The 22,613-nt window shown below is 41.0% G+C and overlaps 1 protein-coding gene across 2 annotated transcripts in view; it reads right to left on the bottom strand.

Annotated features, from left to right (window-relative positions):
- gphnb (gephyrin b) overlaps positions 1–22,613 on the bottom strand; it is a 76,559-nt gene that overhangs the window by 50,924 nt on the left and 3,022 nt on the right. The gene's annotated exons all lie outside the window — the stretch shown is intronic.

The raw sequence follows: 22,613 nt of genomic DNA, 5'->3' as shown, positions 1-22,613 counted from the left end.
CCACCACCCTTCTATGTTTGTGTGGGTGTGTGCACACGTGTGCATGTGCCTGTGTACAACAAGGGGAACTCCTGACTGAAGGTAATAAAACGGCCCCTCCCTGCTGCATGGGTTAGTAGAGCTGGTGGGTATGTGATCCCTTCTAGAAAACAATAGCTCTCTAAAGAAACAGAAAAGCAAGAGGAAGAGAGATGGCAAAAAGAGAAGGAGTGAGAGTGGAAGAGAGGGAGCTCTGGCTGCAGTTGAAACAGCCTTCAGTAGAATATTAATGTGATCCTGTTCAAGAGCTGAAGACGGGAAGAAAAGGGGAAGGAAAGATGGAGGATGGAGGAAGAACAGCGAGAAGGGAGGGGATAACGGTGTGCAAAAATTCATTACGCTGCTTCCTCCCATCTTCAAAACTCCACCCATGCACCTTTCTCCAGGTAAAATTGCAGCTTAGCTTTCACTGACTGCCAGAAAATACCACTGTGCATTGCACTATTTTCAGAGTCTTTTAAAGCTGCAATGTAGAAGCGACCTCCAATTTACTCATCAGAAAAGACATCGACTTTGCTTCCTAATCTAACCTGATAAGTGCAACTCTGTTCCCAGGTCACTGTGGGAAGTGAAGACGCAATGCAGTGACCCATGTTCCAACCCAGAGGGTGCTATTCCCCATGGGGCACACTGTACACAGCAATCTAAAGGTCAATACTTCTACATGAATGGACAACCACTAGGAGACAGACAGCTTAGGCCAGACAGACTGTTGTCATAGCTCGTACTGGTATGTATATCACGCTGTGGCCAAACACCTAAAGACAAGTAGAAGCTCATAAACTGTGAATTTTCAGTCCAACCCAGTGCATTGGATTGTCATGCAAGTTCCTGACTATATTTCCACTGATTGCCCTGGTAACTGCACTCAATATGCGTTATTGGGTTTCTAGGGAGCACTGCTGCTGTTGTATATTTTCACACGTCTCCATCCACTTTCTACATGCCTGGACTAAATAATAATAATGACAACAATGAAGTATGGATGAAAGACCTATAAAAGGCCAGTAAGTGAGCATTATGTTTTTCTATTAAACTACTGTTAAACTTCAAAAATAAACTTTTGATTAGACGTCCTCTCACAGACTAATAATGATCATCTTTATACCATGGCAATGGAAGCTATTATTAGGACATCTAAGTGGGTTGTAGGAGGGGAGAGGCTCCAGTCAGGACAGCGGCTACCACCAGTGTGTGCATGCATGGACCACATGACAACCATCAGTACCATTGTACCAGAAACTATTGGATAAGTTGCTTTTTAACTTAAAGTGGGCAAGGATGAAGGTCAAGCCAGAGAAATCAAGAGGTGTGTCAATAATAAAAGGTGTGCTGACAGACAAATGGTTTTGCCTAGATGGGTATGCAATTCCTGCAGTGTTAGAAAAAGTCAAAGGTTTGTGCAGGTGGTACAGCGCAGCTCTGAATGATAAAGAGCAGGTACAGGGCCTGAGGCAGCAGGTGACTGATGGCATTAAGAGGATAGATGTATCAGGCCTTCCAGGCAAAGTCAAACTATGATGCCTACAGTTTGGTATTTTACTACAGTTGTTATGGCCCCTAATAGTTTATGATGTACCCATTTCGAAGGTAGAGAAAACATTCAGTGCTTACATTAGAAAGTGGCTGGGAGCTCAGGCTCAGGTAGGTCTTAAGAACCAGGGATATTGCAGGGCATGTACAGTATGGTTGCTGTGGATTTGGTCTAAATACATCGCAAGTTGCTCTGAGTAAAGCATCAGCACCTGACAAGAGAAAGATGGTTGTTGAGGAGGTGAGGAGACAGGAAGGGGCTGGTAGGTGTGCAAAGGCACAGCAGGGACAGTGGATGAACTGGGAAAGTGTAGAAAGAAAGAAATTAAGTTTGAGAGAAGTGTGGGACATAGAGGCAAGTAGGATTAGATTTATGTTAGGTGCAACCTATGATGTACTACTATCTCTTCAAAATCTAAATAAATGGGCAGGTGAGGACCCAAAGGGTCATCTGTGTTCAGGGGGAGCTTCACTGCGACACATCCTCTCAGGGTGTAAAATCAGCCTGACTCAAGGGCGATACACCTGGAGACATAAGCAAGTGTTCAAGTCTCAAGCAGTAGCAATTGAAAGTAAACACCTAGAAGTAAACTCCATGGATGAGAAGAACAATCAGGGAGGGATTTAGTTTGTTCTGATAGGTAGTACCAATCTAAGACCAGATCTTGCGCTGTGGTCGCAAAAACAGAAGATTGTGTATTTTGTGGAACTTACAGATCCCTGAGAAGACGCTGTAGAAGACGGGGAGATGCGTTTGAGAGTAAAAAGCTTAGATATAGCTTTGGAGGCACAGCAGCATGGTTGGAAAGTTAAGGTCTGCCCAGTGGAAGTTAGTTGTAGAGGGTTTGTTGGAAAGTCAGTCTTTTCTCTGTTGAGTGAACTGGGTATAAATGGGCGGAGCCTAAATCAGACAGTAAGAAATATGGCCATGTCTTCTTTCTGGGCTGTTGAGATGGCTGTCTCCATCCAGCAGCAATCTTGGTTCTACCAATGTTTGGTGTGTGATAGCAATTTTAGTTCTAGCAAATATGTGCTGCTTGGCACCAATCTTAGTGTTAGCAATGTTTGGTGCATAATACAGGCTAATTTGTGCTTCTAGATTGTTCTGCTGCTGAGTGGGCTGTCCAAGCAGCAGGATTTATCAATATATATTTGTGTGCTGTGTGAGCCAGGTCTGTGGCATTCTGGTTAGTTTGCTACTACCATAGTCCTACTAATATGGCATAAAGCAGGTCTGTGGGCCAATATGTATTTCGCTTACTGTTACCAGCTCAGTTTCTTTGCTGTCGACTGCACTGTCCAAGCCGACAGCAATAGTTAATGTTATTTAATAATACCAGCTACCAGTTTAGTTTTTCTGTTACTGTCCAAGCCAGTGGCAATGTTTATTTAATAGTACCAGGTTAAGAGTATGAGGGTAGTTTCTCTTTGCTTTTTCTTTAGTTGCTCTAAGGTAGGCTGAGGGCCTATTGGGCTGGTTTGGGTCTTTGGGTGTAGGTAAAGAGGGGTGTGATTCTGGGACACTGGAACACATCATTGAGCCTTCTTGTTGTCTGTGTCAACTCGTGTATTTTGAAGTTATAATAATAATATATTTGTATAGCATCTCTGTAACTGTGATACATTTTCAGTTTAATTTCTATTTTCTGGCACCCATTTCTATATTAAGTCCAATCATCTCATATTTGCCTCCACCTGTTTGTGTGAGTGCAGAAGTCTGGATGTCCCCAGGCTACAGCAGTGGGAGGAGAGCGGGAAGCCTGTGCTTCAGAAGTATTACACAGGGCAACACTACTCACACATGGGATCTAGAAATGCACACTAACACACACACATGCACACACACAAACTTGTATTTCTATCTTCAATGCTCATAGACATAATGCATTCCCTAGACCCTAACCACCACAACTACATGTCTAACCCTAACCCTGTCCTAAACCTAATTCTAACACTAACCCTAAAACCAAGTATTAACCCTCAAACAGGAGCCTGAAAAAGTGAGGACCAGCTAAATGTCCTAACTTTGTCCAAAGGTGTCTGTTCAGATGCATTCATGCTCAAAATAGTCCCAACTTCCAGCAGAAATACAAGTAGACACACTCATGCACGCACACATGCACGTGCACAGACTTTCAGGGTTAATTGCTAAGCCATAGAAGAACAGGGGAGATCAGGACACAAGGGAAAGCAACAGGCGAACAAAGGGGAGAGGACAGGTCAGTGAAGAAAAATGTCAATATAGAAGAAAACAGAACAAAACTACAAGCAAATATTGCCTAAAAGGGACTAAATGAAGAAGACAGATTGAGCAAAGTATATATAGCGTAATTATTTTTGAAGCTGTCTTTCCCTATACTGGTTCTCTGGAGGTAATACAGTGTAAAACACACAATATAACCAAACAGTGAAGTGTTGTAATACAAATAACTACATCTTGTACAAATTCACTGTCTGTTTACAGAGATGATGAAAATCAGTTGAAGCAACCTCCCTCATATAATTCCAAAGCATCAATTATCTTGTTTAAAGGTGGGAAAACTGCACCAAACTGAGCCACTTCTTTGAGAAAGAGCCGATCGCTTTAAAAATGTCTTTAACTGATATTTTTATTACAATATATCAAATGACAACTTGGCAATAAAAAAGAAACATGGAAAAAGTCACTTGTGAAAATTAACCTTCAGATAATCATTACTCAAAGCTGCAGCTCCAACAGGACGATACATAAAAAAATAAAAAGAATGATGATGTTACTCAACGTCTGGATGTTTACATAAGCAACATTTTGCTAAACACGTAAAAGAAATGTCAATGTTGTATTCACTTGGGGTGGCAGGGTGGGCACAGGGTTCTGCTGAGCTGCTTTAATCATTAACATCACAACAAATGAAGTCAACAAAGACCAGACAAACAAATAAGAAAGGCAAGAGAGGGCAGAAACAAGATGAGTGAGAGAGACTTTTAAAGACTGGGCTGTCACTTTACAGTCTAAACACATTATGTATCTAAATTTGCTGGATTAGTATATAACCTGGAACTGGGACACAGCTACAGTCTATCTCAGGAGGAGGCTAGATGCTCAGCATAGTACTGTACAGACAGCAAGTTTGCTAAGAGTCAGAGCGTAGTCTTATCAGTGAAACAGATAGTGAGGCCAGCAAGCAGACTAGCATTCTATTTTTGAGAGATGGTGCTCTAAGTTAAACAACAGGCTGCCTGTTTTCCATCATAAAAAAGCACCTCAGCTAGCTAGCAAGCTAGGGGCTGTCAGTCTATCAGCCACAAGCAGAGGGGATTCATAAGCTGCTACTATGTTCCACTCAATCATTTCCAGGACATAAAGCAGTCAGCACTCATTATCTCCCTGGGTTCCGACACTAATGGGGTTTTCCCCTATAGCAGCTGCCCCTGAAACCCCCCCCCCCACACACACACACACTTTTAGTGCCTGTGTAAAGTTTCACACACTTATATAGCAAAATGTTACCCAGCAAGCACAAAGTCATACACACTTACATCTATACGTACACACATGCAGCCTTGGACGTGGATCAGCAGTCTGACAAAGTATGTTACAAAGCACAATGCAAGACAGCATTTAGAGTTTCACTGCCTCCAGTGATTACTGCACTATACAGCTAATGAAACTGAAATACACACATCAAGTTGATTTGGGTGTTTGCATGTTACTCTATGTGATGCTATATTCAAGGAATTTCACTACATTTGTCAAGTATCCATGTTTCATTTGTTAAAATGAAGATCATCTTGACTAAAGCATTCTATTCACTTCTTGCAAAAATTACATACATGTGCAAGAAAATTTGAAAAGCCACCAGTGGAGGGAGAGCAGAGCATCCACTTCTTCATCTGAGCAGACCACTTGACATTTCAATTGTTTCCTGTTCTTTATCTGCTAACAGCAGTGCCAATGGCCCTCCAGGCCTGGAGAAGCTACTATGGAGGTCAAACACTGGATTGGGTTGACATCTGCTGGTGGGAGGGACAATATCTCTGAACACCAATAAAACTCAACCAAAGTGATATCACTGCCTCCTGTCTCTTATTTTATTGGCTTGTTCTGTGTCAAATGGAAACACCGGGCCCCGGGCTTTGGATTAAATGGGTTTAATGATGAATAAAGGTGTGGATCCGCCTCCAGATTGTAATGGGGCGGGGTAGACATCTGACAAGGGGGCTTTCAGCTACAACTCCCTAAAAGCTAGAAAAGAAGAGGAGAGGAGAGGAGTCGATGTACACAAATGCCAGCATCTTCATTCCATGGCAGGGTAAATTTCCAAATTAATAAGGGATTCACGGCACTGGGTGAAATATAGTAACAGCAATAACAGCAGATAACCTAATCTAATATAAGCCTACTGTATCTTAGCAACCTTGTTAATTCTGAGAGGAGCAGTGGGGTAAGCAGCAGAGGGACAGCATCCATCATCAAAGACACACCCAGCAGCAACACACACAGAGACGCACATTACTCACAAACTCTCAAACCCAGGACACTACACACAAGCCATCTTACAAATTAGCCAGTATTTCAATCAGACTGTGATGCAGATAAATGCATGCACACGTGCAGGGCTACACTCTCAGACACATACACACAGATCCTCAGGCTTACTGTAAGCAGCCGGGAGAATAGAGGGGGTGTGGAGCGGAACAATGGGATCCTAATCGTCGGGCTGCTTTTCAAAGCATCTCTACAACACTGTTTCTAGATAAGATTTGAAAACGCTATTTATATCTGTGGGGAAAGGAGCCAACCAGCAGCTTGATTTTCATTTATTTGCAGTCAGATCTAAATTGGGGTGGAGTTACATAATGTAAGGAGTGCGACACTCCACCTGCTATTGCCAAGCCAGCCATTGAAGAACACTGTAGAGGCAAACAGCCCAAAAATGCATTGGGCCCACGCTAATACTGCAGCTAATAATTACTCTATTGAGTTAATAACCATCACTTAGTAGCCTACACCAGAGGAGCCAGGCTCATCCATATGAGTGCAGCAGTGGGCAAATCCTGATCTCAAATCCAAGCCTACTGCATTTTAGCCAGGCCAAAATCCTGGAACCATGCTGAGCCAAGGATAAAACAACACAACACAACATGGCCCAGTCCCCCCACGCACCAGATGTGCAGAAAAGAAAGACAGAAAGGGAATGACAGCTCTGTTCTTCACAGCTGTGTCCCAAACAGACGGGCAGGGCCCAACCCTGGCTCCAGCTCCCCCAACACCCCTGTTTCACTGGAGAGGAGAGGCAGCTCCGTCCTGGGATGAGCAAAGATGAGGAGTGGTGGTTGGATGGATGTGTGGAGTTGAGGGAGAGCAAGTTGTGGCCTAACTCTGAGAGGATTAAGAGAGCAATTCACTGGATGAGAGGAGGGGGAACAGAGCGAAGGGAGCAGCAGTGGGAATACTTTCAAAGCAAAGAAAGAGCAGGATAGGAAAGTGAGCAGTAAGGTAAAATGGGAATATGGGGAAATGACTGGTACTATAGCAGGGAAGTACAAGGACAGATAGAGATGCAGGGCAATAAATAATATACATGCGGCAGATGAGAGTAAAAGAGGAGAAGACTAAGAAACACTGCATGGAGTGAAGAGAGCAACGTCCCTTCACATTGCTCCAATATATTTTGAATATGAACAAAATATAATAAATTTAATATTAAGTGGCGTTAGGATTCAAAAACTGAGATTAAGAAACATTAACACGCCACCTGCCAATTTTTGTGTAAATACATCATCTGGAAAATGACATTTGATCACAGGCCTTTGCATTAACAGTTAATAAAATGTCCTGCTTATCTCAGTTTTTCCTTGATTGTGATTGGATCTCAATATGCAAAAGAGGCAGGTAGAATCGACAGACTAGTCAAAAAGGAAAGAGGTGCTGCTGTACTCTTCCTGTGCCGAGGAAGGGTTCAGCTGTAGCTTTTTGAACGGTAGTTTTAGATCAGAGAAAGAGGTGGAGTTAGCTGACCTATGAGCTTATTTTGTGGTTATTGTTATTTACAGTGTTGGCAAACTGCACAGATTGCATTCACACCTGGCTGACCACCTCCAGATGTCATTTTGCTGATGCAGTTATATTCTAACTGCAATGTGCTCTGCGTGCATTTATACATTCATTAATGTTTTTCCTCATAGAGTAGGATATCCAAATGCAGACTGCATGCTAATACCAAGTGTACGCCATAATAAGACTCACAAACACAGATATTAGTAAGCCTTTAAAAGCACAAAGGAAATATAGGTGCATCAGAGTGTGTGAGAGACTAAAGGTACAACAAGCAGTCACCTGATCATTTAGCCAATCAACAGAAAGCTTATTGACATTATTTTTTACAACTGATTAGGTGCAAGGGTTTAAGCCACTTTAAGAAAAAAAAATGTCAAACATACGCTGGTTCTTGTGAGGGTTCACTGAGTGTAATGCTGTTTTTCAGGAATATCATGGTCACACTTGAAATCATACTTACACCCAAGACTGACCAGCAGTCTGGTCTTTCAGGCAATGAGTGTCTCAGTAGTGGTAGATAGACAGAGGCTTTTATCACTTGATTTTCTATACCCCTGGGGCTTGACCTGCTAATCGGCCTGCAAGAAAATTAAGGCATCATACTGGGCTCTGAGATCTGGTTTTGACACAAATGATTAATAGAAAAAACAGCTAATAGATGATCTGATCAAGAATTCAATTATTGGTTGAAGGATTGTGCTGACACTGAGCATCCATTCAAGCTCCAGAGGCCTGTACCTACGGTCAGTTCTGACTGGAATAACTGAAAACATCAGAAACTAAATCAAAAGAGAAAAATATTTTGACCTGCTATACACACTGCATCGCCAAAAACTATTCACCATATCCTTTTTGCTACCCCCCCCACTCAGTCCACTCTCAGTCGCTACTCACACTCTGCATAGCACTCACCTGAGCCTCTCTTTATCATCCAAATATCAGTGAAAAGCCAAGGACTGCAGCACCTTACGCCTGCAGCTTTCCACAAAGGCCTCATGTATTGATGTTTTATTAACATGGCCATAAATATTGAAAAGACACTAACTAATGAGACCACTGAGAAAAGTTCTGGAGACAATTTACAGCACCAGGGAATACAGGGACCTTGAATATGACATACGTCACCCCTTTTTCTACTTTCCTTCTCCTTCATCTTATTTCCCACGGCTTGACTGGAATGTCCCTGCAACTCCGGTATTACCCCCACCCACGTGCACAAAGAAACACACATTTCCCACACACACACTTCCCATTCAACAACCCCTTTTCTGTTTTTCCTGTTCAGTGAAATCAATGGATTGGAGGGGCTTGATGATCCGCCACACCCCTTGCAAATATTAATCATAAATCATAGGCTCTGAGTATAATGAGGCTTGTTTCTAGTGACAACAGGCATGATGAATGTGTCTGTGGGTCGATGTGGCATTATCATATAGCCAGGCAGGAGTGTGTGCATGTATTATGTGAAGGTTGGATGGGTGTGTGGCTGTGGGTGGATGACGTATTGCAGCTTTTTCCATGTAGCATGACATTTAGTGCCAGAGGGCCCATGGCAAGCCAGCTCTCCATGACATTTCCAACAGCTGTTTACACACACGTACACAAACTAAATGTGCACTGTGTGTTTTCTGAGCACATGAGAACATGGACTGTATATTTAATGTATTTAATGCATGAATGCAGCCATTCATCTAATGCACTTTAGTATAAAAGTCATAGTAGATGCCATTTAAAGTATTTATGTGTAAAATAAGAGTAATATAGAAAATCCAGGAAGGTTCTGTTAGCCTTAGTCACACTAATAGATTTGATTTTCTTTTGTCCACGTTTGAGATATGTGTCTAAGTTTTCTGCCTTCACTAAACTCAGCTAAAAATTTTAAAACATAAATATTATTATCAGATTATTAATCTGAGCACAACTACAGACTTTAGTTGCATCCTTCCTTTCATGTTAGCAACCTATAGATATAACCTTAAAATAAGATTAGTGGCAGAGAATATAAATATCTGACACATATAAATTACAGGTTTAAACAGCTTCCTTTTATATCTTGTGTTTTCATAAGCAATGTATGCCAAATACTGGAGATTATAATATATAACCATATAACATGAAGTTTAACATAGTGAGTCTGTTTGTTTGTGTCATGACAGGATGATGTATCTAGAGGAGACTCATGCTGTGGTTTCACTGGTGCAGATATCAGTGATATTACTAACACAATCTTTGGCTACAGACAACTGCTTGTAAAAGAACACTTTAACCAGACAACAGACAAAAGTTAAATTTAAGCTACTAATCAACATCTATTAATTAGCTACATTAGTCACCTTAACCAGTGAAAGAGCTGACTAATAATGGGATTACCTAATTACTTTCTACATTGCTCAGTGTTAATTAAAAAGAGGGAGCAGAGGTGAAAGGTTGGAAGAGAATTTTTATAGCAAAAGTGGAATAAAAAGCATCCCTCAATAATCCAGAGATCATGCAGTCAATGTGTTTGATCTGTGAAACCAGGGCAAGTCAAACCAAAACTACCTGCATGGCTCCATATATTTATATAATTTTTGTGAACTTAAATTTTTATGATTTTTTAATCATACAGTTCAGAAAATAACATGTATATAAAAAAACCATAAGACTAATATCTAATTACAGGCTGATATAACTTCACACCTAACTGGCATATTAGCCCCACCCCCAAATTAACTCCATCTCTGTGTGTTACCTATGGCTGCTCCATTAGTGAGCCAGGCACTATTCTCTTGTTAGAAGCCAAAACCAGCTTAAGAGAAGTGCTACTGATTTCAATAGAAATGTGCATACACAGGCAGAATTTGTGATAGTGCCTGTTTGAAGCTTCCATTTTCTCCCCTCCTGCCTCAACATCCCTTCCCTTTATCTTTCCCTGTCCTCCTCTTCCTTTTAACCTCCACCTCCTACTTCTTCATTCTTCCAAACTCCTTGGACAAGCAGTGTGAATCTGCATGGAAAACACTCTGCTCATTCGTTTCACTTTACTTAATAAGACTAAAGATAGAAGGGTTAGAAAGCGGATGGGCTCTGAAATGAATAGCTATTGGCTAGCATTAGCAATGTGGCTCTTTATCTGTTGGTTTTTAGAGTTTGTAGTTAAACAAATGTGCTAAGAACTAATCAGATGGGGTATCGATTGATCTTCACAGAGGAAGCTTAATGTTCTCCCAGCTCCTCTTTGACCTACAATTCAAGGGAAGGGTGGATGAGACCATTAGAGGCAGAGGGAAGGATAGACAGGGGTCAGGTGTTATAGTGTAAAAGCAGTCAGGTCAAGGTTAGGCTGCAAGACAGCCATTCATAATCAATGCCGGTTTTCTGATCAAAGTTGAAGCTCACTCAGCCTGACCAGGAAAATCATTTGATGGGGAAGGCAAATGCACATCCACAACCCCAAACCTGAATGGGACAATCATCTCAAGAGGTGCAGCTGTCAAGAAGATTTCTGGAGCAGGAGACACAACCATATTGTAAGTGACAGATTGTTCACTAAGTGGAAAGTTAATCTAAACTGCATCTCCACAGGGTCCCCATGTGGCGACGATGGAAGCTTCAATATCGTCTGGTCCACCAGCTGCCCTCCCCATGACCAGCCCCCACTCTTTGCCCACAAATCCCATTTCATGCCAGCCACACTTCTGTAAAGACAAAACAAAAGCTCAATCAGCACAGTGGCTGACAATCATCATGAAATCAATGACACAAAGCAAAGAACGCTGCAGCACCCAGAACTAGACAGGACCAAGCGTAGGGTAGGTGCAACGCTTCTCGTACCTGAACAAAAATACCTCTAGCTGGGGGGAAGAGGAATTTTTTTCCTGAAGAATAAATATGTTACTCATGTCATAAAAGTTCTATTCCTTTTCTCAAGTATAACCCTCCCATATATGGGTAAGTCAGAAGAAATACAATAAATGGTTAAAGTCTCTGCTCCAAGAACAAATGAAGATTTTGCTGAGGTCAGGATGGTGCATGTAGCTGTGGCAGCAAACACTGGTGGCATGAGTGTATCAGTGTGATTGGCTATTACTGGTCAGCTGGTGCCCAGATAATGACTACATTAGTCATTTTAAAGCATGAATGATGTTGAGGCCTATTAGGTAACACCCATGTGACTTCACTGTCTCCATGTTGCTCTTGGGCCTATCACATCCACATGGCCACGGGGGCCTGAGAAGTTATGAGTGACACATATTTTGACATCTGCCCATGTGTGTGTGTGTGGGCCGAGACTGTAGGTGCAGACAGCACATGTGAAACATTCACCTAAGCAAACACTTGATGTAGTGAAATCAGGAAAACATGCAGGTCTGTGGTGGAGCACATTGCACATGCCTCTTGTACTGAAAACACTTGGTTAAGTGATTAGTCACAGGTCAATAGACTTTATCAACAAGTTTCATTTAGGTCTTTTAAGAACTAATGGCACTAAGTGTAAAATTTTAAATGGAATATATTTGGGTTATGGACAGTTGGTTGAAGAAAACAGAACTGAACCTGAAGACATCACCTTGGGCTCTGGAGAACTATGATGGCAATATTCATTATTATTTCATTTATTGTCATTTTAAAGACCAAGCAAGGAATTAATTTTTAGAAAAAAATGGACTGAATAAGAAACTAATTGTTAGTTACAGCCGTGCATTACTAAGCCTATTGCTTCTCAATAGACAGACTCTAAAAAGACATTCTTCAGGAACTATTGCCATGTTACATCACACGTCACACGCACTGAAAATGTACAGAGAAATGAGCTCCTATGGATTAACGTTACAATGAGCACGTTCCACGCGCTGCCAGTGCTTGTTGATGTGTTAAAAGTGTGAGTGGGTGGGTGGTAATACACGTGCGTGTGTGTTTCCATGTGTGTGCACAAACCACTCGACTCTCCTTATTTCCCAAGATGCAGAGTTTTACATGCCCACACACACATACACACACACACACACGGAGTGCCCCAGGCCCAGCTGTACTAATGAAGCAGCCTGTAAGCGGCTACCTTCATTACATTCAATCCTCTGGACACTGTCAGCAATTACATTGCAGCTTCCCACTGTCAGAGCTCACACATGTACACACACATACACACACATTTGGAAACGTGTCCTTCTCAGTGCTAATGCTAGGTGAGGCTGGTGCAGGGAGGACTGCTTGTCTTCTTTGGTGGTGGGTAACTGCTTAAAACCCATATCCTCCAATACATGTAATTCAATCTAAGCACCACATCAGCACAGACCGTGACCTCTCTCTCTTCCAGCCTCTCTGTATGGTGAAGCAGAAGGGAAGCCTGGAGGAGAGGGGGGAAGCTGTCTAATGGACTGCGCCACTAGACATATTTCACACATCTCATCAGTTACCCCACTGACACATACATACATGTACATGTCATTGCAGAAGCAACCAAGAGGGAAGCCCCTGGTGAAGCCAGAGCAGTCAGTTACTTTTTCAGGGATTGATTTGCCTGTGATGTGTGTAGGAATTGAAACCTGCGATTTCTAATCATAAGCCAAAGTGGAGTGGAGAGAAATAAGACCCACCACCACTCGCAAAAATGTACAAATGTATGCAATATGCAAATAAATTATAGTGACCACAAATATATCCTGCTACACCCTAGGTTGCAAATAATAATTACTTTCATTACTACTTAGTCTGCTAACTATTTCCGTGGTTATTCTTATCAGTGGTGGAACCTAAATGCACCAACCACGGATGGTTGAAATGATTCATTTTGTATCAAACTGTGCGTTATGTCCTCACAGGGACCAATTGCTTTTTTGACTGACCAACAGTTTAAAATTAAAGAAAAAATATTCAGTTTAAAAGCCAAGTAGTTAATTCAGACGTCTGGCTTTTCACCACATTCATGTGGAATTCTCAAGTGGTTGCTCGTATCGAGACAAATATCTGTCCATATATCTTCTGCTACCAAAAGAGAAGACACGATACATAATAACAGGTGGGGCAATGAAGCAGAACTGAGGAAAGTGAGTGAGAGTCTCTTTAACACCCTCTTTCAAAGGCACACAGTCATGTGCCAGGACTGAAAAACCAGCAGTCATGCTTGTTGTAAAAGCATAAATGATGCAAAAGGACAACAAAGCAGTCGAGCCAAGCCAAGTCATGTCAATCAGACTGGTTCTTGTGTGTATGTGTTGAGCTTTTCTGGAGCTAATGTGTGTATGAGCCTGTGGGTAGGTGTCCATTAACATTTGATTTCCAGGTGCCATGATCTGAAAGGGTTTTGTGGTAGAAATGGGAAAGGCATGACACTGAATAATGGAGAAGGAGAATGGGAGAACACCTTGACCACACACACACATACGCCAGGACCGAGGTCGGCCATCAAACACACCTTGTTAGGGAGAAGCTGGCCTCTTCCATTATTCACACGTACATGCTCCCTTCGTACTGCTTGCTCCCTCACTTTGCCAGGGAGATGGAGTGAGTTAAGAGCAGGCAGACAGCAAAGGTAAAAAAGGAAGGGTGGGAGAAAGGTGGACGGAGGAAGAAAGGTGAGGAGACAGGAACAGAAATAGTGAGCAAAGAAAAGGAGAGATAAGAGTGGGAAAAGGGAAGTAAATGCATCATCTCTGAAGTCGTAAGCCGTGTAACACTCAAGTTTCAATTATCATACATATGGAATTGATTTGTGATGTAAAAATGTAAGTGTGATCAAACCAATGACTGATATAATTACTGTTAATTATGAATGCACACTCCATAGGAAGCATAAACACAGCAGGGGAAATCCTTTTTTAATTGACAACCATCAAACACACTGCAACATTGGTTTCATACCTATGCTTTAGTTGGTGCAAAAATAGAAACATTTCTCCCCAGTTCAGATGATGGAGTTTCCCAGAAATATGTGTCACACACATCAATCAGTGCATTGCACCTCTACATGGCCGATCTCGTGGCTAAAGGAAGAAGGGAGTAATGAACAGAAGATTTGAACAAGTGACAAGCCAATGGACACCCTGGCAGTGAGTCAAGAAATAGTGGAAGGGCCATTGCCAAGGGTGACAGCCAGAAGTCACACGGAGCTACACCTCTTCTCCAGCAGTGCTTTTCCACCGTCTTTGCGCTCAAATTTGTTTGCATGAATGGCTGATTGTATTATTTATTTAGTGATGCTTCCTAACATCATGATTTTCTATTAGCCGTTATTTGCATGTATGAATAAACATTAAAGAACATATATTTGGCAATTATGAATACACCTTTCAAGAGAGAAAAAAAAATCATGCAGTTTATTCACTTGTCATAACTTCACTCTGACTCGTTCCCTTTCTTCTGTCTTGTGTTCCACCTCAACCCTCTTCAAACTGCACTTCACTCTTTCTTTTTTTGGCAAACAACAACAAAATGTCAAAAAAAATCCTGAGTGATGTTGACATTAATGAAGTTCCCTGGTTCTTGGTGCCATGAAACAGATATAATAGCTCCTGCACTACACAGAAGATCTAAGGAGCATTATTCCTCACGACTACTCCCCCCCCCATGGCCCACGGTGCTTCATTATCTAATTTATTCCTTTTTTTTTTTTTTCAATCATGATGTTTTTTTGTTGGTTTCTGAAGTTAGAAGTACATGGGGGGAAAAAAAACAAACATGTTGTGAAACCACACTGTCCCTGATAGCTAACTTTTTTTTTTTTTTTTTTTTTACAGTGCTTGTTAAAAACAATTTGTTGACTAATAAAATTACAATTGCACCATGCTACATGAATTGACAAAATCCTCATTTGTAACAGGATATGTTAAAGGGCAGTCCAGTGATTGGTAGTGCCCTTTAATAACACTGGGGCATGGGCCAGAGAAAGATTTATGGATGTCAAAATAAAATCAGTAAAGGCAGGTGGATTATTTATGTCTGTTTCTTTTTATTTTAAAAAATATATAATAAGTTTTAAACTTTCCATAATGCAACTCAAGAGCAGTTTTTGTTATACTCATCCTGCCTAACATCTTTTAAACTCCACACCCCACACTTTTTAATGCTGGCTGTATATATGTGTCTCCAATGCAAGACTCCTCAAGTGATATCATTCAAGCAATTTTCTTAGACTTGACCATCACTGGCACAAAAGACATGATATAAAACTTTTGTATTCTAACCAATTGGTTTTTACATTATATATAAAAACATGGCTCCTGTTGAATTGGCACATATTTTTGCTGTTTTGTACTGAGCACAAACGGCAAATTTGAATCAGCAACTCACTTTATAGCTGCAAGAAATCAGAAGATCAAACCAGAACCACACTGACTGAGTAGCTTCAACTAAACCTCCAATAAAGTAAAAATCTAATTTATGTCCAAAATCACCCCCTGGGTCACTCATTCACTGTTCCATATAAAATAGACAATTACAGTTCACTCAAGCAAGCAGTAAACTCTGATTTTGGCTCACTGATCAACAGCTATTAAGTCACATAACAATATCCATAAATTGGGGGCATATTTAACTGTGGGACTGACAGCAGAAACTATACATGCCATGGCCACGCCTTTTTTCATTTCAAATTTTTAAGGGCACTATATGGATGGATTTGCACACTCATGTTTCAGACAGTCAAATCAAAGGGTGACAAGTAAATGTTGGGTACTATATAGCAAATAGACTATTATTTTGGAAACAACCACAGTGATTTATATATGGATCCAACCAGGCAACACATGTTAATCAAACAGATGGTTGGCAGTTCAGACAACAACAAACACATGGGCTGGCAATAACCAAGATGTTTACTGTCAGGATGTCAGTATACTGTAAATGATGTGTACAGCAGTCTGTCTTTGGAAAGACAGTTCTGATTTCATCATTGTGCCAGACACATTTCAAATCTCAGATGTACTTTTTACCATGAAGCATAAAGGGAACCCTCAGGCTAAAGAACAACCTGATCGCATTAGAAAAAAGTTGAGTTGTCATTTATGTAGAAGAAAAAGAATATTCATGCCTCCATTTCATTCCTGTTGAAATGTTTTCTCAACAGCAACAGAGACCAGGTGCAGCGTGCCAGGCAGGGAGGCCCTCAGAATAAGTAACCAGCCAAAAAAGCAAACTCTGGCATTAATTTAGATTTCTCACAAAGTTGTGTTCACTTTCAAAATGGTTTAATCAATGAGAAACTCCACGTGATAGACGCTAGATACCGGTGGGTGCAACATGAAAGCTATTTTTCAGACACATATTAGATGAGGACTGAAAAGGAGGTGAGGCAGCATGGCAGCACAAGAGACCACTTTTGAATCAGTGATTTGTTTTTCCTTTTCTCCCCTGTTTTTACCTCACCGCCTAGTCCTTCAGCATTCTGCGCTTGCTCTGTGCCTCCAGCCATAATTAACACCTCGAGCCAGGACACAGGAGCAGTCCACAAGAGTGGTTCATCAGTTAAAACCCACCTCTGTATCTTTTATCTCAATCTCTATCACCATCAGTCAGCTTCTCTCCCTGCACAGGTTATCACCAGGGACCGACCCAAGCAAAGGAGAGGGGACCCACTGGAAGTACTGTGCAGTGTCAGACAGTGTTGTGCATTCAGTACGTATTCAAAGAAAATCCTCTACATTGCACCAATTGGAGAGTGAAGCAAAGGTAGTGAGGGGAAGATTTTTATGGAGGAAATGTTTTTGTAAAATCACAAAATGCTGAACTGTCCATCTTTTAGTGCCAATCAATCAAAAATAAAACTCAGAAGAATCTACAAGGCACAGAGAACAACCAATAGAGACAGAGCACATTTTGACCATGCCCACTCAATCCGGGAAGCAATTCAATACTCTCCATTGACTTCCTGTTGTGTGAAGATGTCTCTTTGACAGTTTGCATAGCAAGTGCCTGGATCCCACAGTTTCCCCCTTTTTCCTGCTAATGCCTCACATCGGAATCATTTTTGTCTTCTTAAAGGTTGAGTTTATTTTTTCAGTAGATTGTAAAAAATTTACTCTGTGTCCCTGGGTGCCTTGTTGGTAATGCATCACACAACACAGCAGCTTTAAGAACATTTTCAGCCGTTTTGTAAAAAGACAGAGACATCTTCATATAAATAGAAAGTAAATCGATAGAGATGAACTGCCCTTCCCCCCCAAAACAAACAATAATTTAAAATAACAAAAACTCACAATTATGGGCTGCTGCCCTCATTATAAGTTACTAAATGATGGTTTAAACAGCTGTAGTCCTCATTACATGTTATCCTTAATGTGACTGCTTGTCTTCCCTGACATTTAATATATTTCCTAAATCCAGAGCAGTTTTCCAGGTATGGTACTTCAAGGTGCCCTGTCCTGAAGGAGATTCTGCAGAAAAAACAAGATATTTTCACTTCAAACAACCAAATATTAACAGGGACATCTAATTTGTTCTACTGAACATAATCTAACGTACAGTATAAAGGAAATTAACATTATAGGTGAACAGTATCAACAAGTCCAATGATCACAACATAAAGCGTTTTGGATGTAAAGATAAATTTCACCTGTTACGACCCAGAAGATTGCACACCATGTAAATCTAATACGCTGAACATAGCCACGTTTCTATCCGTTTGCCAGAAGGTGTGACTGCTCATTTCAGAATAGCCTTTGTTTATCACCAATACAAAAATAAAAAAACAATAGCTTCAAGCTCTGCACACTCGATGAATCTTTTACTGTCCAAATGAGGAAAATGCTGACACTAAAAAGCACCAGCACCTCTTTTGCTCTTTTGCTTACTCCCAAAATATCAAGAGCAATGTTCCTTCCTTTTTGGCTAAGCTAGCCTCCTGTGATTATCACCTCAAATGAATGACAGACTGTAACAACTGTTTTAGGCCACGAGGGAGTGGAAACCGACTAACTCTCCTACACCTACAAAACCAGTCTGGGATTAGCTTTCCAGGCAGCCCCAATAGAGCTCTTCTCTGGAGAGGTGACAAGAGCCTAAAGAGCGGAGGAGCCTCTGCTCCTTGTCCGCTAAATACTGTCTGCCTTCTGTTCTTACTTCCATCCCAATTAAAGACTATACTGTAAAGGAAGATTGTCTCCATGGGCTATGAAAGAGGGGTGAGAGAAGGGTGTGTGCAAAAGGAAGAGAAGAGTCACCCTTCTCCCCACTACTCGATACTCAAAATAATTCCATTGCAGTAAAGACTCAATTCTCATTCTGTGTTCGTGCCCTTGATCTCATATTGTCTATTCTGGTCATGTGGTCTGCCTGCCTTACTTCTGTCTACTGTGACAGCTGTGTGTATATGTGTGTGTGTGTGTGAGAGAGAGCGAGAGAGAGAGAGAGAGAGAACAGGTGGGAGAAGGGAAGAAGAGTCTGTTATAACTACTTCTACAGTATGAGCCCCACTCATAGAATGATAAATCATTGTCTGACCACACACAAGCAACGTGCTTAGATATTTTTCTCAGGCTTAATGGCAGACAAATCATCTAAGAACTATGACAGTCTGAAAAAACACAAAAGAAGAAAAAAAACACTTAGATTTGGCCAATATTTGGGCCAAAAATGTTGGGACTACATGAGAAACAAGTTGTAGAAACAAGTGTATGCCCAATTTGTGTTTTTCTCCCTGTTTAGCTCTTCTGTTCCAAGTGTATCGCTCTCAAAGTAGCATATTGTTGAACAGATGCCCACATATCGTTGCAAGGGAACACCCCAGTAGCAGCTTAGAGATGATTCAACTATAGACAGACATGGAGAGTTGGGTCAAAGCAGGACACAGGAGGAATAAAATCATGCTAGTGGGTAGACACCCGCCTGGGGCTCTGTCATTGCTCTCCAAACCACGTATCTTTATATCACCAGTGAACCGAATGTTAACATTTATTTTGTGTTTCTGTTATCTAGTCATGTCAGCTATGTCAGGATATTATGTTCGGCCGTCTCAGCGTCAACGGAGTGGAAAATGTTGGGGAATAATAACGATGTGACGCTAATGGGAGCACAGACAGACTGGTGGCTATGAGGGAGTTAGCGATAGTTAGCCATTCCACAAATATGCAGGTGGTTTGACTGGTCTTAATCCTGACTCTGGTCCAGTGAGAAGTATTTTAAACAAGAAGCTCATATCTGATTTTTTCACTCAATGTTCAATATAAGGTCAGCAAGGAATATAACAAATTACCAAATGTACACCTGAGTGTGAGTGTGTATTCAAATCCTTCCGCCAACCAGCTGGAGAAACATCCAGTGCAGCATCCATGACATCATCCTCAAAAGCTTCCCAACAGCAAACATTCCCAGTTTTGTATGTTGAAATGCACAGCCAAGCCAGAGGTACCATAAGCTAAGAAATGAAACATTTTCCAATTATGCAAAATTGTGTAATGCAGCCACAGAGTATATTTGCTTTTTGCGCAGCGCCATGACATGCCTTCTATTGAATATCAATAACTATCAATGCTACTAACCACCTGTAAAACCCAAAGCTTAGGCACGAACTGTGAGTAATAGTGGAGTTAAAGTATTCTGTGAAATGTAGTAATGTCCTCATGGAGAACAGAAGCAGAAGGGTGCACCAAAACAATAAATTATACTAAAGTCAAAAAATATCTTTGCAAAATGTCAGTGTCTGATGACACTGAAAGACAGTGGAGTGTCATTGAGTGTAGTTTTAACTTTAGTTGAAAAACACTTGGGTTGTATTGTAGACAGTAGACTGAGTCTTTCAGACATGGATGCTGAGGAGAGATTACTACGTAACCTGGCAGCCACCCACGCCATTTGGTGACAGATGACGGCGTCTCCTAGTTTTGGTCAAGGTGATCTGGCACGCTAGGCTGCCTCTCACTGATGTGACTCCTGTTTCTGTAGTGAGCCTCTTTATCGCCTGAACTGTTAAGGTGAGCTTCGGACAAGATCCAGAGATTAAATTATGTGGAAAAGCAGATTAAATAGTTATTATCCCATCTGTAGCCAGACAAGTACACACACGAGCAAGCACGCATACATGTTCGCAAATAGCCCCCCGCAGAACAGCAAAGGGGGAATATACACACATATGATCTGCACCAGAGAATAAATTACTTTCAATTTAAAAAAATAAAAATAAATGGTACAATCTAACAAAACAGGAGACATGAGACAGAGGAAAAAGTAATGAACATGTCAGAATGTACAGACATTACAGACAAGACAGTAAAACAACAAACACTGGCATTTCTGTTGTAGTGGGAAGATTTTTATCAGCTTCATCCAATGTAAGATAAATGAATAAGTGTACGTGGTTGTATGTGTAAATACTTAGGTATGTATGCTGAAGAAGTGCACCTGAGGGGGGACAGGATGGCTGCATCGCACTTAGAATTATAATTATGATATAGATTTTGCTTTAGTAGTTATCATCACTACCCATGGTAATATTGTAGTCATCAAAAGCATAGTGTATTACCTATACCTATATACCCATATGACAGTAGGATTCAGAAAGAAAATGTAAGAACAACTGCACCAATGAACTTATCAATAAACAGAAGTGAATGGTTTAAATGGAAATTTATTTCACACAGTCTAGAAAGTGTTTGTGCCCAATGCTGTTATTCTGAACTACATCAGAAAATTAAGCTATGCTATCATTCTAAGATGTGCCATGACTTTCTCAATCCAGCTGAAAAAGAGAATGTGTCTTGATAATCGAAAAGCCTATGTTACTTCAGACAGGTCTGAAAATGACAAATGTTATATTGCAAAAAGAGACATCACCAGCACGTGTTTTGCTAAAAAGCAGCCAGCCTGTTTATTCTGAAAATGATACTGATCTTTTCTCAAAACCTTTTCTCTGCCTGCTTTTTAGGACAAGCTTACATGTCTTTAACAGACCTTTGAAATGGTTAAGAAATGGACCACCATCCCTCCAAAATAAAAGCCTCCACCTATCCTGCAGGGACTCACAGAATTAGTTCTACTGAACAGAGGGATTGAGAGCGCGATCTAAATGTAGTTGTTTTGGGAAGCCTGCCTGCTGTCTATTCATCTCTTTGTGATAGACATGCAAGTTTGGAGAGCCACCCACACATCCCTGAGCCTCTTTCAGTTGTTACAACCAAGCAAGATAGAAAAAGGGCCGAAAATAAGGAAAAAAGAGACAGAGAGGGACAGTGAAAGATTGAGACACAAAGAGAGAGTGGAGAGAGAAATATATGTGCTATCTGTTGCAGAGTGGAGCTTTCCTGCTCTAGCTCCTCAATGAAACATTGGTGGTGAGTGTATGTCCACATGTCTTAGAGGAACAGCTACAGTTAACACACACATTCTCAGAAACCAGCATCAATGGGACTTTGCATGGACTGTGAATCAAACCGCACATGCAAGAACATCTGTGGCCCATGCACTGAGTGCTGCTGTGTAATAATACTATACAGTCCCACATATACACACTGGCTTTATACAGATTAAAAACCACTCAAAAAAAAGCCTTTCGCAGGGCTCTCTCTCTCTTTCTTTGCCAGCCTCTCTCTCTTTCCCACTCAGTGTGTGATCATGGGAGGTATGGATACAGTAGCTATATTTGGGGCTAGGAGGATTTGCTAAGCTGTATTTTCCAGCAAGAGCTCAGTGTTAGTACACAAAGGCAGTGTCACATGCATATACACATGTCACACAGGCAAAGGGCACGCACAGAGTTCACACACGTACACAGTACATGAATGTACACTTCAGCAATGTGTAGTTATATGTGCTCACAAATACTCTCATTATGTGGTACATTCTCTCATCACATAGGGAGAGCATTTTCAAAAAAATCTACATTTTAAAGTCAATGAAAATGTTTATGCAAATGCATAGACTATTACATTTTACACTAGATTAGAATCTCTAAAAATAAATACTGTATGTCTGGTCACATCATTTATTTTGGTGAGGTAGCATGGTAAATTCACCAAGCCTTAGGTTCATGACTGCATACTGTACTTATACACAAATGCATCAAGCAATGCAGGCACATGTATTTAGTTGAAGT

Source organism: Mastacembelus armatus, chromosome 24 (genome assembly GCF_900324485.2).
Source record: "Mastacembelus armatus chromosome 24, fMasArm1.2, whole genome shotgun sequence".
NCBI classification, from domain to species: Eukaryota; Metazoa; Chordata; class Actinopteri; order Synbranchiformes; family Mastacembelidae; genus Mastacembelus; species Mastacembelus armatus.
The sequence above is the reverse complement of the archived record's forward strand: the minus strand, read 5'-3'. Positions and strand labels throughout refer to the sequence as shown.